Raw genomic sequence first — 18,341 nt, 5'->3', positions numbered from 1 at the left:
AGACCTGACGTTACACAGCACGTGCAAAAGAAACCTATACGGCCATTTGCAGTCTCTTCCCTGAGCTCGCAAATTTTTAACCGAACCCTCCTCACATTTCTCGAATCTTTTTCTGAACAAACATTTAGATTCGGTGGTTATTTGCTGGCGATGTTAGTGTGACCTTCAGCTTATAACAACAACAAAAATATTGATTAAACACGTTTATATAACGCTTTCAAACATCTCAAAGCGCTTTTCAATAACACATTAGTCAGATACAAAGCACACAATCACACACACACACACGCGCACACACGCGCACACGTGGAAGAAATAGCTGTAGATCCACAGAATAGCATCGTTCGTTTATTTATTTATTGTCTGTTCATCTAAGATGATGATATTAGACTGAACACAGAATAGCAATATGAAATGGAGTGTGTGAATTTCGAAGAGACTATTTGAAACGGAATGTTTTTATTACATTTTTTTCAAGTTTTCAGTTTCAGTTTCAGTAGCTCAAGGAGGCGTCACTGCGTTCGGACAAATCCATATACGCTGCACCACATCTGCCAAGCAGATGCCTGACCAGCAGCGTAACCCAACGCGCTTAGTCAGGCCTTGAGAAAAAAAAAGGTGAATAAATAATAGATAAGCTTACATAAATAAATAAATAAATAATAATTATAATATATAAAAAGGTAGTAGTAATGATAATTAAAAAAAAAAAAAAAATTTCAAGGATGTGAGTGAGAGGAACCTTTGGCGGACTGAAAAAGACAGTGGGATTCCAGGTTTGTACAGCTGAAGAACTGAAAGCTGAGGGAGGTGGCCAAGTGGTTAAGACGCTCACTTACCTGCCAATGCAGAGTCCGTGAGGGTCTGGGTTCGAATCCCGCTCTCCCCCTTTCTCCCAAGTTTGACTGAGTGTCTAATCATTCGGATGAAACGATAAACCGATATCCCCTGTGTGCAGCACGCACTTGTCGCACTGAAAGGAACCCATGGCAAGAAAAGCGTAGTCCTCTGGCAAATTTGTGTGGAAAAAATCCACTCTGATAAGCACACAAATACTTTCTACATGCACTCAATGCCTGACAAAGCGCCTTGGATTATACTGCTGGTCAGGAATCTGCACGAGCAGATGTGATGTAGTGTGTTTGTATTATTTTGTCCGAACGCAGTGACGCCTCTTTGAGAAATTGAAACTGAAACTGAAACTGAAAGCTCTACCGCCGTGTTTCTCTGTGTCGAATTTTGGTAAACGCAAAATAGTCTGACATTAGCAGAAGAACGGAGAGACCCTGGAGAGACACATTTGTTTAAAAGGTCAGAAATATATCGAGGGGCAGTTTCAGAAATCACATGAAGACAGAGACATATGATCACGTTCGAGAGACGAAGATGTATGTGGAAATAAGGGACACGGCGCCAGTGCTTCTAGACATGGCTGTTTATTTTGTGGGTTTTTTTTATTGCTATTTCTGTACACACGGGAATTTCCTGGTCAGTTGTTTTGAGAACGGTTTGTACGTGAGCTCAGGCAAATTCGGAAAACCGGAGAATGCCGTGAAATTACTCTTGTTTCGTGGTTTAAAGGCAGTGTGTGATTTTCTTCCTACTTTTCTTCCTTCTTTCTTTCCTTTCTTCCTTCCTTTCTTTCTTCCTTCCTTTCTTTTTTCTTCCTTCATTCCTTTCTTTCTACTTTTCTTCCTTCCGTCCTTTCTTTCGCTCTTTTTAATTTTCTTTTCTTTTGTTCATTCCTTCTTTTTTTCTTCCTCCCTTTCTTTCATTGCTTTGTTTGTTTCTTTTTGTCTATTTTGGTTTGTCATCATTAATGTCAGATGGAAGAGACGTGTGTTTATAAATATTTGCTATGGCTTCACACAGAGCAGGGCAACGAAATAAAACACACATTTCATCTTCTTCTTCAGCCTAAAACAGCGGACAAGTCAATGGTTTGATGTACACTTCATTGTATCGACCACAAGGTGTTTCAATATCTGTTATCTGTTACGTCAAATTAAAAAATTATCAAATAACATTTCACACACACACACACACACACACACACACACACACACACACACACACACACACACACACACACACGCACACACATATATATATATATATCTTTTTTTTTCTATATCAGAATCAATTATATATTTTCACACTTCCATGATGTTTTGAATGTTCTGTACAAAGAAAATGTTGCTGTTGTTGTGTGTGTGATATAGGAGTATGCGTTTGTACGCCTCGCGCACATATGAATTCTGTGACAGATCAGTGGGTTCACTGAGCTCTTTAGTTGCAGCAACAGTTGACATCATCTGCGCATCTAGTTACGCGCATTCCTGGTTCTATTTTAGATAGATACGTAATGTCCGTTCATAGATAGGCTACGACACACTCAAGAAGTGTGTCACTATTCTGAGCACGTCCATTCCAGATTTGCTATTGACAATCAATAATCAGTCTCTGATGAAGTTCCTGCAAAAAAAACGCATTTAGATTTTATACTTCTTGGTTCAGCCGGATAAATCCGAAGCCATATCGGAATAAAAAATACCAAATTTTAGAAACCCATGTATATACTCACCACACGAGTCTAGCCATATAAGCATGTGGTAAGCTTTAAAGTGTATGTAATATCCAGAAAAAAACCAGATGTTGCGAAATACAAACAAATAACCATAACAAATAAACAACCATTCAAAACAGAAATAAACACAATCACCAACAGCCTCAAAAGAACGACCATGAATATTGGACTCTATATGGACGTCAGAACGCTACAAAATTTGCTCCGTATGTGTTAATTCTTTTCGAATACATTGTTTTCTACAGTTTATTTTTGTTCACCATCCCACAGGCCTAATTTTCCTTCTGCAACATGTCACAACTTATTTCATAATGTCCGAAACATGCTTTGCACCTTTCCTGGAGAAGAGCAGAAAAATTTTAATTCGTTTTCAAAAAACGCGTTGCTGCTGATTCAGGAAGTGGTAACTTAATCATTTGGTTTTTAGGGACTGGATAAGAGCTGCGTGATACGAAGCATGTTAGGAACAAATAAACATGACATCCGTCAAACATTAAAGAAAACAGTAATTTTCCGTCAAAATAAAAACATATAGATAGAGGAATACGAATAATTGCTTGTTGTTGATTTTTGTTTTGGAAATGCATTTTTGTCAAACATATTTTTCTTGGGGCTTTCCCCTCTTCCATATCATTCTTGTTAAAGCATAAACGCTGTTCTCTATCGTTTCAATTAGATTTACGTTTCCCTATCGTTGTTGTTGTTGTTGCTGCTGCTATTGTCATTGTTGTTGTGTTTTGATAAGGTCCGCTATTTTATAACTTGCTTTGGGCAGCGTTCAATCTTCATGTCGTGCAACTGAGGGTTTTTTGGGGCACTTGTGCATGTTTTAACTGTGAGCTTTTTTCTTTTGTTTGACTGTTTGTATGTTTTATTCTCCTTGGTTCGGAAAGATGATTTACGAGCACCAGACATGCCTACGAAAGATCCTCGGCATGAAGTGGCAAGACAGGGTCTCCAACCTCCAGGTCCTAGAGAGGAGCATCGAAAGCCTGCTGATCCAGTGCCAGCTACGCTGGACAGGACACGCTGTCCGCATGACAGACAGCAGGATCCCGAAGATGCTTTTGTATGGCCAGCTGAAGGAAGGCCACCGTGAACTTGGAAGACCCTGCAAGCGCTTCAAGGACACATTGAAGACAAACCTCACAGCCTGTGACATAGACATCGCTTCCTGGGAAACTGATGCCCCTGACCGCTCTCGCTGGAGGATGCTGTGCTCTAGTGGCATAAAGACGTTTGAAAACAAGAGAATGCTGGCCATTAAGGAGAAGCGTGAGCGAAGGAAGCAGGGCTCAACTTCTGGAAACGTTTTCCCTTGCAACACCTGTGGGAAGTGCTGTGCATCCAGAATCGGCCTCTTCTCCCATATGAGGACACACACCGACAGATAAGCCTGCCTGCCTACTCATCCGTCGGACCGACGGGAGACTCATCGATGGTAACTTGTAAGATCATCACTACAACATATAAAAACAACAAGTTATGAGCATTAGCACTGGATCCGTCGGCCGCTCGGTAAATGAAAACAACCCCAGCAGGAGACTGCCGAATACGTGGACGGAAAGCACAGGGACTGATACCAAACGGTAAACAACCAAGGAAGTAACAAGACACACAGACACAGGCACAGACACACACACACACGTGTATATATATATATATATATATATATATATATATATATCACTTACACATACACAGACAGACAAACAGACACACACATACATATGCATATATATATATATATATATATGAATATGTGTGTGTGTGTGTGTGTGTGTGTGACTAGCACAGAGACAGACGCACACATACAGACACATACCCAGACACAGACAAACACACACAGACACAGACACAGACACACACACACACACACACACACACACACACACACACACACACACATCCACCCCCCACGCCCCCTCCACATACACGCTTTAAAAATCTAGCATTCAGTGATGAACATACAGACGATTTGGAATGAAACAAAGGATCACAACAAATCTATTCAAAATCCCATGTGGAAGAAACGCAAACACACGTTCCAGTGATAAGCAGTTATTGTAACTTATGAAAGGCAATCATTTGGAAGCAGCCGGGTGAACATGGAAACAACTGAAGACGATCAGCTCAGAACCGAGTTCTCTGGTGGAGTAATGTTGTGAGGCTTTCTGCTCCTCAAGAGTCTCGGCGTGTTGAATGGTTTCGATCATTCAGATGAAATCTCTTTTTTGGGGGGAAATTCAGTGTCCAGGAGTTAAAGTGGTATTATTAAGATAAGATAAGATAAGATAAGATAGATAAGATAAGTTGATTATCTCCAGTTAGAGAAATTTGGTCAGGTGCATTATCACAACATAGACAAGTAAACAACATGGAGACCATCACTGTAAAAACAACAACAGTTATTAGGATTATAACGAAGACACAAATGTAAAAAAAAATATCACATACATTGTTTCGTACTTTCAGTCGACACATTGCAGGCAAAATTATAAAAAACAACAACAAACAAACAAACAAAAACAACAACAAAAAAAACACCAACAACATTATTTTGAATATGATTGTGAGCATGACATCTATATTGCACACTGATTATATTTAAGATAAGAATAACTTAATTATCTCACAAGATAAATTGCATCAGGTGCGGCAAAACACAGCCAGACAATCAGTACACACACACATAGATATAACACTAAACATTAATGTATTGTATCATATTGTACTGCATTGCGTTTATTGTATTACTCTTTTTTTGTCACAACAGATGTCTCTATCATTGGTGTGTTAGGACTTCACAATTACGCTGCGAAGAGTACGAACAGGAGTTGAGTTGCAAAAGATTTCGAGGAATGAGACACTTGGGGGGTGGGGTGGGGGGAGATTGAGTTGAAGGGAGTGTAGGAAGGAGAGGGAAAAGAGCGATCTGGAGTTGAAAAGACATTGGAGAGTTTGTGAAGGGGGAATAACTTATAATGTGGTTTTAAAGATTATGTCTCTTTCGTTATGCCATACTGTGGCCCAAAAGTCAGTTTTCCTTGTATTTAATGAGGGCATTAAACTTGATTTGATTGATTGAATAAGTCAAGTACGCCAATCATGTACGTTAAACGTAAAAGGGCCCCCGAGCATTTCACAGCCTGTAAATTCATATCGACCGTGTCATGGGCTCGATTTTGGAATTTCTCCTACCACCGCTTTTTTAACCTTCCCTGACCGAAGTCATGTTTTGTTGGTTTAGTTTGGGATTCTTATTGTTTGATTTTTCAACAACAACAACGAAAACGAAACAAACTAACAAACAAACAAAACCAACCTTTAAAATCGCCACCAATGCTTCAAATAAGTAAATAATAAATAAATAAACAAAGAGAGGGAACTCAGTTGTCAAGATAACAACGGAGTTCCCTTATCCGTCTACCTGTCTGTACGCTCGCATAATGTCTGTATCTCTGTGTTCATCTTTGTCTGCCTGCCTGCGTGGTGTGCATGAATGCGCGCCTCTCACACACTGTGTGTGTGTGTGTGTGTGTGTATGCGCGCGCACGCGCGCCTTTGTCTCTCTCCTTCTGTATTATTTTACCAGCTTTCTTGCGGAAACAAAGCAGATTATTTCCCCCGCTCAGTTCATAAAATAATTGTCGTCATCTGTTCAAAGCCCTAATATTATGGCCTCCGTAGTTGGCTAGCTCATAACAAAAACATGAACTGAACTGAATCTGGTCATCATTTCTCTTACAATAAGCCTTATATATGTTCTTCCATGTGTGTTTTAGTTTGCGCTCGTATGCAATAATTCGATGTTCATATCACAACAACTATCAATATTTTAAAAAAAGGGTAGAGATCGACAGATCATTAGAAATATATGCACACACATGCAAAGACAGATGCGTGGTGGCAACCAAGGTTTTTCTGGTCCAGTGTTCACCAGCGATCAGGGTTCAAGCCCCTGTTTCGGCATGGTGTTGTGTTCTTGGGAATAGCACTTTACTCCGATTTTCTCACTCCACTCAGGTGTGAATGCCTACCTGGCTTCGGTTGGGGAAGGTTAAAAACATCGGAAGCTCAGCAGCTGGAGGGTGGTGTCTTTTGCCGGTGGGCTCTGCATTCATGAAACACTGGCTGGTACACCCTGGGGATACTTCTTTCAAGGCTGTCGCGAGTTGCATCCTGTGGTCTCTTTTGCCTCTGTTCGGGAGCAGTTATGTCCCTTGATTTCTTAATGGAGTCTCCTGTGCGTGCCTGCACCCATCGTGAACACAGCGGAGGCCTCCAAGGGTGGTGCAGGATTGTTCCAAGGGTGGGTAGAGACAGTGCTTCTCTGGGTCCTCCCCAGCACCTAGGGGTGTTTCTCTTTCTTCATCGGAAGGAGAGGACTGTGCCCCGACTTTGGATGCCAAGCCTCTGACAGCGTGGATATGGGATCACTGCCCCGATAGCCATAAAAGACTGGGGGGAACGGACCTTTAATTATGTACACAGATAAATACACACTGATAAGAAGTAGCTGTAACACTGTTACACACTTACTTGCTCATTGGAAGAAGAAGAAGAAGAAGAAGAAGAAGAAGAAGAAGAAGAAGGACGAGGAGTCTTATAATACGTCTTAAAAAATTACCTTGGTTCATGCCCACAGGCTGTTTCTCCGGTTGATAAGATGGCCATTAAAGGCTATGGGAAGGACCTTTAACTATGTACGCAGATAAAAACACATTAATAAGAAATTGTTTTACACACTTTCTTGTTCATCATCATCATCATCATCAGAAGAAGAAGAAGTGTTTGTACAAAAAAGAGAATATCTTTTTCCGAGGCATTCTTATATGTTGAAAATATATTGAACAGTTCTCAGCGAAGTTGGTATCTTCCTTTGATTGATCCACTTGTTTTCAAAGTTCGATTGTTCAGTGTCGAAAAACACAAACTAAGTGGTTTGCATCTCGTATTCTCTGTCTCAATATCTCTCTCTCTAATCAATCTTTTACTCTTTCTGTCTGTCTGACCGTCCCTTTGCCTGACTGTAAGTCTGTCCGTCTGTCTCTCTCTTTGTCTCTCTCTGTCTGTTTCTCTGTTTCTGGTGTCATGAGACAATGTCCGTAGCACTTTTTCTTATCCTGTTTCTTCTTCTCTTCTAATTCTCCTTCGAACTTTTTTTAATTGACTTTTTTCTACCTGCCCTTTGTAATCAGTCGTAATCCTTTCGACAGTCATAAGACAACTTGTAAACTGAACACACACACACACACACACACACACACACACACACACACACACACACACACACACACACACACACACACAACGGTCTCACACAAGTCAATCTGAAATCGTTACTTACTGTCGTTTCATTTTTGGTTGGTAAACGCTTTTTCCCCTCACGGAGGAGACAGAAAAAAAAAAAAACCGAAAATAAAAAACCCAACAACAACAAAAAACAACCGCCCCCCCACCCCCACCCCCCCAAAAAAACCCAAAACAAAACAAAACACAAACAACAACAACAAAAAAAACCCCGCCGACATCCAATATTGCTTGGGAAAATAAATGCTGGCACACCGGAAGGAAGAGTTCCATTAAAAGGCGGTGATGGGGAAAAAAAAAGCCCCCCCCCCCCCCTCCCCCCCCCCACTCCCCTCATCTGATCAAGGACGCGGGCGGAATATGTAATTCATGACAGCGTAAATCATCGTCTCCTTTTTCATCATCGCCGTGTTCTTTATGTTTAGGAGTTGTTTTATTTTGTGTGTGTTCTTCTTGCTTATTGTTTCTTCTTGTTCCCTCTGTCTGTCCCTCTCTTCTTGTCTGTCACTTTCTGTCTCTTTCGTTGTGTCTCTCTTCCGTTTTTCTGTTCTCTCTGTCTGTCTGTCTGTCTGTCTGTCTCCCACCTCTTTCTCCTTTCTCTATATCTTTTTCTTCGGCTCCCCTCCCTCTCTCTCTATCTCTCTACCCCCCCCCCTCTCTCTCTGTGTCTTTCTCTGTATCTCTGTCTCTGCCTTTGTCTCTATGTCTACCTCTCTCTTTGAAGCTCTGTCTCTCTGAGTCTATCTTTCTATCTGTCTCTCTTTCTGTCTGTCTCTCTGTCTTCGTCTGTCACTCTCTCCGTCTTCCCCTTTTCCCTTTCTCTTTGCATCTGCTTCTCTCTGTCTCTGTCCCTACCTCCATGTCTCTCTCTGTCCTTCTCTGTTCGTGCGTGCGTGCGTGCGCGCGCGCGCGCGTGTGTGTGTGTGTGTGTGCGTGCGTGCGTGTATGTGTGTGTGTGTGTGCATGTGTGTGTGTGTGTGTGCGCGCGCGCGTGTGTGTGTGTGTTTCTCTCTGTCTCTGTCTCTCCCTGTCTCTCTGTCTCGCTTCTCTTTTCTCTGCCCACCGCCCTCTCTCTGTCTGTCTGTCTGTCTCTCTTTCTTTCTCCATGACTCTCCCTCCCTGCCCCTACCCTATCTCTGTCTTCCTCCACCCTCCCCTCTCCCCTCCCCGTGTCCCCATTTCTCTCTCACCTTTAATAACTGTCAGACATTGGGAGCAGAACTCTTTCACCCGTTACCTGTCAGGGAAATGGATCTTGACGCCTTGACGTGGTTCGTTTTTTTTTTTCTTTTTTGTTTTTTCATTTTATTATTACTTTTTTTTTTAGTCTTCGTTTTACCTTTTAGATTTCTGCTTAGGTGATTTTATCTTCTCTTCTTTGTTTGCTCGTCATATATATATATATATATATATATATATATATATATATCTGTGTGTGGGTGTGTCTCTCTTTGTCTCTTTATATGTCTGTCTCTGTCTCTCTCTCTGTGTCTCCCAACCCTATTTCCCTCTCCTCCCCTCTCTCTCTTTCTCTTTTCTCTATGTCTGTTTATCTGACTCTGTCTCTGCCTTTCTCACTCTCTCTCTCTTCCCCCCCCCCCCCCCGCCCACACTCGCTCCGTGTCTTTCTGTCTGTCTGACGTATCCTCTATTTCACTGTCTCTTCCTCTGCCCCTGTATGTCTCTGTCTGCCTCTCTCTCTCTCTCTTTTTCTCTCTCTCTTTCTCCCTTTCAATTCATCTGTATATATCGTTTAAGCTCCGAGCTGTTCTTATGTCTTAGTGTACCCAGTAACGACTTACGTGGAGACTATGTGAATAAGTTAACCGAGTGTTTTTAACCACGCATGTAAGAGATATTATTTTGCGTATATAATATATCATTTATGTGTATGAATGTCAATTGAATAGAATATGTTTCATGATGTGTATTATGTATTACTTAGGTGAGGGTATTTTACTTGAAAGAAGGTATGATATACTTATGTTAGCTGAACGTATGTCATTTTACAATGCACGATGCGATGTCTATGAAGAATTTGTGACACCCTTTCATAAGGAGCAATGGCCTATAAATGAATAAACAATCCATTTGTATTTGTATTTGTATTTCTTTTTATCACAACAGATTTCTCTGTGTGAAATTCGGGCTGCTCTCCCCAGGGAGAGCGCGTCGCCATACTACAGCGCCACCCATTTTTTTTTTTTTTTGTATTTTTTCCTGTGTGAAGTTTTATTTGTTTTTCCTATCGAAGTGGATTTTTCTACAGAATTTTGCCAGGAACAACCCTTTTGTTGCCGTGGGTTCTTTTACGTGCGCTAAGTGCATGCTGCACACGGGACCTCGGTTTATCGTCTCATCCGAATGACTAGCGTCCAGACCACCACTCAAGGTCTAGTGGAGGGGGGAGAAAATTTCGGGGGCTGTGCCGTGATTCGAACAGGCGCACTCAGATTCTCTCGCTTCCTATGCGGACGCGTTACCTCTAGGCCATACTCCACATCTCTGTCTGTCTGTCTAGTGCATATGCAAGTGCATTCGTTTGTGTGTGTGTGAAGTGCCCGTTTTATCATCTGTATTTGTCTTTCTGGCTGTGACATTGTTTTGCTCTTTCTCTCTTCTTTCTTATTTGTTTTATTTACTTACTTAGTAGTAGTGGTAGTGGTAATGGTAGTAGTGGTAGTAGTGATAGATGTAGTGGTAGTAATAGTTTCATTGTTTGTTTGGTTGGTCGTTTTTTGTTGTTTCTTTTTTTGGTGTGTGTGTGCGGGGGGGGGGGGGGGGGGGGGGGGGGTTGGGGGGGGGGTGAGGGGGTTGTTTTTTGGTTGGGATTTTTTTTATTTTTTGCTTTTTTTTTTTTTGCTTGTTTGTTTGCTTGTTGATTTTTTTTGCCCTGTGGGTCGGATGAAAAAAAGCATGTCCTTGCTTATTCCCCTTCCCTCATTAAAGAAAATTCATTCATTCATTCATCCATCAGCTTGCGTCGTACGTTCTTTGTAACCTGTTTTACTTTGTTTGTTCAGACTATTAGCTAGGTTTTTTTTTTTTGCCGTTCATTAGTGTTCACCGTACCCCTTCAAAAGGGGTTGTGGCCTTTCTTGAATACATTATCCGAATCTGTATATCTGTCTCTTCCCGTCATCTTTCTGTCTATTAGACTCTAAGAGGAATAAGTAACACTTATCAACTGGAAAGAGAGAGCCTGTGGGCCCGAGCCTAGGTAATTGTTTTATACACATTAAACCACTCTTCCTCCTCCTCCTCTTCCACCTCCTCCTCCTCCTCCTCCCTCTTCTTCTTCTTCTTTCTTTCTTTCTTCCTATTCTTTCCCCCCCAGCCCCTCTTCGCCCTGTTTCTCTCTGTTCTGCCTCTGAATGTCTGTCTGAGTCTATCTTTCTGTCTGTCCATGTCTCTGTCTGTATCTGTCTCTGTCTGTCCCAGTCTCGGTCTCTGTTTCTCTCTCCCTCTCTGTCTCTTTCTCTCTCTCTGTCTGTCTGTCTGTCTGTCTGTCAGAACTAATAACTCAGAGTTCTGAGCTCTCTCTCTTTCTCTCAAATATTTTGATGGAATCACCTATGTTATCGGGACCTTATGATCAATGACATGAAATTGTCAGTCTCTTTATATATATATATATATATATATATATATATATGTGTGTGTGTGTGTGTGTGTGTGTGTGTGTGTGTGTGTGTGTGTGTGTGTGTGTGTGTGTGTGTGTGTGTGTGTGTGTGTGTGTCTTTCCTATTTTTCTTTCACTTTGTCGCTCTGTGTGTCTTTCTCTGTCTCTGTCTGTCTCTCTCCTTCTCCTGCTCTCTCTCTCTCTCCCGCTCTCTCTCTCTTCCAATTTTCCTATCCTCTTGGCTTCCTGTTCTTGCCTGTTAAGGGTAACAAAGAAGTTTAGCAGGAAGAGAGCATCTCAATTTTGACCAGGAAAATAGATTCTGGCACCCTCCAAAATATTCCCTGCCAAAGTTTACAAGCAAGAGTGGGGGTTAGAAAAGAAAAAAGACACACACACACACACACACACACACACACACACACACACACACACACACACACACACACTCACACACACACACACACACACACACACACACACACACACACACACACACACACACACACACACAAAGCTAACAAATCCTCAAATGTTTGATGGAAAACGATTTTGCAGACAAGGGGCCTGTGTGTGTGTGTGTGTGTGTGTGTGTGTGTGTGTGTGTGTGTGTGTGTGTGTGTGTGTGTGTGTGCTCGCGCGTGCGCGCGCTCGTGCCGTGGGCGGTGTATAGAGAAAATAATTGGACCACACATAACGGACACGAAGGGACGTGATGGAACACCAAACAAGTTGATTAATTGGGTTAGCCGCGGTCTCCTCCCTCCCTCCCCCCCCCTCAACCCTCACCCCGCCCTCCCCCCCCACCCCCCCACCCTGAAGCAAGATGCTTGCCTCCTCTTCTGGGTCATTTGGGGGAAGGCCAACAGACTATGCAAGTTGAAGACAAAGCAACAAGGCAACCCCCCCTCCACCCCACCCGCCCACAAAAAAGCAAACAACAACAACAAAAAACAAAACAAAACAAAAACAAACAAACAACAGCAACAACAACAACGATAGAATTAACTCAGTGCAGCCGTGGCTTAGTGGGTAATCCACCCGACCAGGAAGCGAGTGAGTTCGAGTCCTATATATATATATATATATATTGCCCAGGGATGTTTTGTTCACCCCCCCAGCCCACCCTGCCACCCAACCACCAAACCACCTCCTCGGCCTCTTATGGACCTTGAGTGGTTTTCTTGGAGCGAAAATACAATACAATAGAGTACGATGCAATGCAATATGATGCGATGCCATAAAACATAATGCAATGCTATGCATTACAAAACATATTTATCAACCCACTGGAAAAAGTTATTCACTCGTAGATTTATTCAGCCGTAAAAGAAACCACGGCAACATTATGTTTGAGGATCTTCTTGAGTATCAACTCCCCCCCCCCCCAAAAAAAAAATGACACACAATAAAACAAACACCCCCCTCCCTCCCAAACAACAACAACAACACAACAACAACTACACAATAACTTGCAGACAGAGAAAAAGAAAGAAAGAAGAAAAGGATGACAGACAGAGAGAGAGGAAAAAAGGAAGAAGGATGAACAGCCTGATTTTCACATGTACAAATCTGCTGTGACAAAAAGTGGTGGTGTGTCCATCGAGATCGATGATGACCATCGTTGTCATCCAGCTGGGGGATGGGGGGAGGGTGGTGGTGGGGTGGGGGGGAGGATGCTCATGAATCTATCTGTGAATGCGCAGATGGCTAAATAGTCCAATCTGCGCACGAAATGTTCGCTGACAGTTGGGGCAGACAAAGACAGGCATACCATTGTCAGGGAGCTTGTTTGCCCATGACTTTCTGGCCTGCCTCTTCTGAACAGCTGCAGCAGTCCTGTTGGCCTCGCACAACTTGGCGCCTTTGTGCACAGCAGCGCGCCAAGTAATACAGTGCAAAGCAATAAAACACGACACGACACGATACGATTTGATTTCATACAACACGACACGACACAATCCGACCAGACCCAACCAACAATAAATGCGACACAACACAACAAAATACAATACAATACAATACAATACAATACGATACAAAATAAGAGCATCAACATGAAGGTTTGGGAAGGAAGGAGATGGAGCTTAGGCGGTCCGCTTGTGTCAATTCCCATTCAGCTGAGAGACCAGTTGTCTGTTCCCGTTCCGGTACGGTCTGTCTGGCCATTCACATTCAGTTTGTGTCTTCTCGTCTATTCCGGTGCTGTTCCCTTGTCCATTCCCGTTCATCTGGAAACCACTCTTCTATTCCCATTCGGGCAGAGGCTGTTTTGCCATTCACGTTAAGTTAGTGTCTGTTTTCTTTTCTTTTTTTTCTTTTTTTTTTGTTCATTCTATTCTGGTACTGTGTGTTTTGGTACAGTCTGGTTTGCCATTTCGAGTTAGTTTGAAGTGTCCACACGTCTATTCTGGTACAGTCCGGTTGGACATTCCCGTTCCGACTGAGTCCAGTGCATTCTCATGCGGGTTAAATCCGCTCGGCTTAATCTCATTCGGTCAGTGGTGGTCAGTGGTGAGAATAAGTCTTCATACCAGTTCAAATCGAATCCACGCCACCATACCCATTCGACAACAGACAAAACAGCCATTCCCATTCGGCAAGAGTCCGCTCAGCCTTCCCTATACTGGCTGATTGCGCTTGATCATCCCATCCCATTCGAGAAGACGCCTCAGTCATTCCCAGTCTAGCACAGTCTGAGCAACCGTTCCCACTTACCGATTTTAAACCGTAAACTTCGCTTTGATGGGTTTGACCGCGCACTAAGATAGCTAGATAGCTAGATAGATAGAGATAGAGATAGATAGATAGATAGAGAGAGAGAGAGAACACTGAACACTGAAATGTTTAATGTCATTAGCTGTAAAGCTCTAGTGACATAGTAGGTGCGTATCAGAACAAAATAGTGCAAAATAGATAAAATGGAACAAAAAGGAAAAAACAAACAAACAAACAAACAAACAAAACAAAAACAAAACAAACAACAACAGAATTGAAACAACATAATATAATAAGAGATTCGACACCCTGGTACTTTGTTATTAGCTTAAAATACATGTGATGGGATGGGGGCGGAGGGGGGGGGGTGGACGGGGGGTGTGCCTTTTTTTCATTAGTTCATCTCCAAGGTTTGGACAGTACATAAAAACCAAAGTACATATAAATCATATAATAAATATTTACGCATGTAAAATCGACACACATCGTATCAATACAAACACATTTTTATCTGTGCTTTTTCTTTTCTCATAAAAGCTAAACTGATTTTTAATTGACTAAAGAGTATTTGGACCGATGATGGACGTTTTCCGTATATTTATTGCCTCAGATACATATTTTGCATATCTTCATTTTCTGTCATCAATATGCCAAAGAAATCTTTTCTCTGCGCTGGAGCTGTATTGAAAAGGGTACAGTTTTTTCGCAATTCATCGTGTCTGTTGCAGTTAAATATGAAATGATTTTCATCATCTGGGCTTTCGCCACAATGTGTGAATCAAACCATCTTCTGTTGGCATTCAGCCCAAGTGCTCTCAATCTGAGCTTCGCAAAGCAGATTTTATGCCATCATTTGTTACGATCTTAATATACTTCTCTGTTTGAACCATTATAGGTAAACTATCATTGTTTTCTATTTCTGCGTACCAGGTTTGTTTGTAACATGCTATAAGTCTATCTTCCGATACAAAGCCGCTCTCGTGCCCTACTCCTTGGCATATCCAAACAAGACTGAATCCATGTTCCGTTAGCGTTTTCTTGATGTGGAATACCCATTTCTGTTTGCCATTCTCCTCTTGCAGCAGCAGCATCTCGTATGCTTGTCTACACAGTCGTGATGCTGGTAGTCTTGCTAGTTTAAGCCAATATTTTATGCATTTTACAACTGATCTAATATGCAATGGGTACTTGCCGGTTTCGCCATACATTATAGTGTTTGATGAGTGTAGTGGGACACCAAGAAAGCGCTTCATTGCAAATGTATGTACCTTTTCCATTTGATTATTTGTCATCAGTCTCCATATTTCCACTCTACAGTTCAAGGCTGGCTCAATTTGCATGTCGAAAAGTTTCCAGAAAAGCTGTGCGTAAGTCGAACGCAGTCTCCTGAGTGATTTTATGATTTGGATTGCACCCTTTTCCCCTTTTCTATTTCCTTCAGGAGAGAGAGAGAGAGAGAGAGAGAGAGAGAGAGAGAGAGAGAGAGAGAGAGAGAGAGAGAGAGAGAGAGAGAGCCGAAAGACAGTTTCCGTGTTAAATTACAAGTCACATTGAGGAAGAGGCAGGAAGGCGGGCAGGCGGACAGACCCAAAGCCACAACAGGAAAATAGCCCGTTATAGAATTCCACCCAGCCCCTCTCATCACACTATTGTGTGAACATTGCTGATCAGTTTTCTTTCTTTCTTTCTTTCTTCCTTCCTTTCTTTCTTTCTTTCTATTTTTCTTTCTTTTTCCATCATCATCATCATCATCATCATCATGAACATCATCATCATCATTATCTTCTTCTTCTTCTTCCGTCCTTTCTTCCTTCCTTCCTTCTTTCTTTCTTTCTTTCCTTCATCATCATCATCATCATCATCATCATCATCATCATCTTCTTCTTCTTTTTCTTCTTCCTCCTTTCTTTCTTTCTTTCCTTCATCATCATCATCATCATCATCATCTTCTTCTTCTTCTTCTTCTTCTTCTTCTTCTTCTTCTTCTTCTTCTTCTTCTTCTTCCTCCTTTCTTTCTTTCTTTCCTTCATCATCATCATCATCATCATCATCATCATCATCATCATCATCATCTTCTTCTTCTTCTTCTTTTTCCTCTCCTCCTCCATCCTTTCTCCCTCTCTTCCTTTTTTTTTTCTTGTTTTCCTTCCTTACGATCCTGTTCCTGGCGACCCTCCAAAGAAACCAACCATGCAAAAGAAGACAGTAGAACTTTTGCATCAGAGACAGACGAACGCCATAAAAAAAAGAAAGAAAGAAAGAAAAAAAAAAAAAAAAAAAAATAGAGAGAGAGACAGGAAATAAGAAGCTCACCCATAATCTTTCCAATTTTTTGTTGTTGCGAAACTGAATCCATTTCTTTGGCACTGCGGGGAGACAGATTGGGTCTTTTATACACTTTCTCTTCTGATGCCTCTCTATCTACTGCTGACGGGAGAGAGGACGTGGATATTTCTAGCGACGTGAAATGACCTTTTTTTTTTTTTTTTTTTTTTTAATCGTGTGGAGACTATCAAGCGGAAAGTGAAAACTGAAGCGTGTCGTATTTATTTTATGATCTGCGGTGCTGTATCTATTTATATTTGTATTTGTATTTCATTTTATCACAACAGAGTTCTCTGTGTGAAATTCGGGCTGCTCTCCCCATGGAGAGCGCGTTGCTACACTATAGCGCCACCCATTTGTTGGTGTGTTTTTTTCCTGCGTGAAGTTTTATTTGTTTTTCCTATCGAAGTGGATTTTTTTTTTTTACAGAATTTTGCCAGGAACAACCCTTTTGTTGCCGTGGGTTCTTTTACGTGCGCCAAGTGCATGCTGTACACGGGACCTCGCTTTATCGTCTCATCCGAATGACTAGCGTCCAGACCACCACTCAAGGTCTAGTGGAGGGGGAGAAAATATCGGCGGCTGAGCCGTGATTCGAACCAGCGCGTACAGATTCTTTCGCTTCCTAGGCGACCGCGATACCTCTAGGCCATCACTCCACATCACTCTCGGTCGCCATCGTCATAATTTTTTTTTTTCTGAGTATGGTAAGAACACACTTTTGTGTGTTCACACGAATGCTGTAAGAGTCTGGATTGGGGTTGGACTGGGTTGAAGTGAGTTGGGTTCTTTTGTGTTGTGTTGAGTGTGTGTGTGTGTGTTTTGTGTGCTTTTTTTGTAATATTATTATTAGTAGTAGTATTTTTATGTATTTATCTATTATTTTTATCTATTTTATTTCTTTTCTTTTTTTTGCAATTTTATTTATTTAATTTATTATTATTATTATTTATTTATTTTATTTTATTTCATTTTATTTTTTATCATTTTATTTCATTTTTTATTTTTTAAAATTTATTTATTTATTCTCGAGGCCTGACTAAGCGCGTTGAGTTACGCTGCTGGTCAGGCATCTGCTTGGCAGATGTGGTGTAGCGCATATGGATTCGACCGAACGCAGTGACGCCTCCTTGAGCTACTGATACTGATACTGACACTGTGTTGAGTTGGATTTGGTTTGGGGTGGTCTTGGGTTGAACTGAGTTGGGTTGAAATGGGTGGGGTAGGATCGAAATGGGTGTGTTTGGGTTAGTTTTTGACCAAAGCCGGGCTTGTTTCGGTTTAGTTTTGTTGGAATGGATTCGACCGACTTAGGTAGGGAGGGATTGGACTTGGATGGGATGGATTGGATTGGGTCCGATTGAGTTTCAGTCGGGTCGGTTGGGTTCCGTTGTGGGCAGAAAGAAAATTCACGACTGGCAGTTGTGGCATACATCCATCTTTGCCTCTGGCTTTTCGTTTCTTTCTGTGTGTGTGTCTCTGTCAGTCTCTTTGTCTCTGTCTGTCTGTCTGTCTGTCTGTGTGTCTGTCCCTATCTGCTTTTCTCTCTCTGTGTCTCTCCCTCTCTCTCCTCTCTATCTCTCTCTCCCTCTCTCTCTCTCCCTCCCTCTCTCTCCCTCTCTCTCTCCCTCCTCTTCCTCTCTCTCCCTCTCTCTCCCCCTCTCTCTCTCTTTCTTTGTCGTTCTCTTGATGGTGTGATGGTGATGGTGACAGTAGTCACGATGATGATGATGATGATTGTTATAACAATATTAATAATGATTATTATTGACACAA

The sequence above is a fragment of the Babylonia areolata genome, chromosome 19, assembly GCF_041734735.1.
Source record: "Babylonia areolata isolate BAREFJ2019XMU chromosome 19, ASM4173473v1, whole genome shotgun sequence".
In the NCBI taxonomy this organism is placed as follows: domain Eukaryota; kingdom Metazoa; phylum Mollusca; class Gastropoda; order Neogastropoda; family Buccinidae; genus Babylonia; species Babylonia areolata.
This window is presented reverse-complemented; position numbering follows the sequence as displayed.